Genomic DNA, 1,515 nt, shown 5'->3' on the forward strand with positions numbered 1-1,515 from the left:
CGAATCAGACCAACTCAACTTTAGGTCAGTACTGTCTCGAGGGTCAGCGAAGTGAATCGGCTTCGCCAATACCAGGACTACTTCGGATATTGAAGAAGATGACCTAGAACCACATCCTACATCATGAACCTCTGCATACCATTCCATAATATGTTGTGGCATTAACCTAGCATGTACATCAAACATTATACTGACATGGTTATCGACTTCAACCCAAAACATCCTGTTAATAAAACCTCTACCAGAGAGTGCTAATAGGAATCTATATGTAACTCTGCCAATTTTCTTTGAACCAATTGCTCCATGTTGCTGAATATGAAAATTATAAACACATCTAGAAAATCAACATGACAAATGCGCAACATCAGAGGTAAATTACACTCAAATATCACTCTTTATTCACCGTATCTAATAATCCCATTGAGATAAACTACCACACAGAAATATTGATTACTGGCCATTTTTTTTTATATAAGAAAAACAAGAATCGATGGAATTAAGATGGATTTAGTGTAGAAAATGGTTGAGCCAACAAACAACTTATATATAGACTTTTTTTTTTTCAACGTGCATATCTAGGATATAGAGAACCCTATACATTTATGCATGTATCTCGAGTAAAGTGTCTCGAATTTGGCCCCATCTATATTCTGAGTATAATGTATCTAGTTTATGAATAACTGCATTATTGTTTATATCCTAGGTGCACCCGATTTTTTTTTTTTTGTTAAAATCACAGTTGTGAATCATAGAGAGATTGTAAAAGAGTACGAGTGAAGTGTATTTTATATTTTTATTAGAGAAAGTATGAGGAGCCAATGTATATACTGTACAATGTGTACAATAGAGATTAAATTGAAATTAAAATTAAATTATAGATAATTAATTAATTTTAAATAGTTTCTAATTTCAAATTTAAAACAAATTAAGATTGCTGTCAGTTATACAAACACGCAAACGAAGACCCTCTCTTTGTACGGTGTTACCTTCTCTCTCCCTTTCTCCTCGTTTTTCACCGGCGTGCGCAAAGGCGACCCCACCAGCACCTTCCGATCGCGTGCGTTCTTCTCACGGCACTGCAGCAACCCTCGCAACGACTCCAAACAGCACATTCCGATCGTGTGCGCTGTTCTTGCGGCCCAGACGAGCAGCGACTCCCTCGCAACCGCCGTGTGTCTACCTCCCGACGTCGATGCATGACTATTAAGAAGAGACTACTCATATATGTAGTCATGATCAAGAAGAGACCAAAAAAAAAATAGTTAGGAATTAAACTACTCTATACTAAGACTCAAAAACTATCACAACTCAATTGATTTCACTAATTAATTATTTAATCTTAATATTCTAAACATTTTTATTTTTTTCGAGTACAGAATTTTTGGTTTATGGGTTTAATGTGTTTTCTCCTTCTATACCGGAATACGACTGATAGTCTATTTTCGTAATTTTCTTTTATTAAATGTATTTTTGTAATTATTATATTTATTTAATTTAAATAAAAAAATCCGTTCA

The sequence above is a fragment of the Arachis ipaensis genome, chromosome B09 (genome assembly GCF_000816755.2).
Source record: "Arachis ipaensis cultivar K30076 chromosome B09, Araip1.1, whole genome shotgun sequence".
Lineage (NCBI taxonomy): Eukaryota > Viridiplantae > Streptophyta > Magnoliopsida > Fabales > Fabaceae > Arachis > Arachis ipaensis.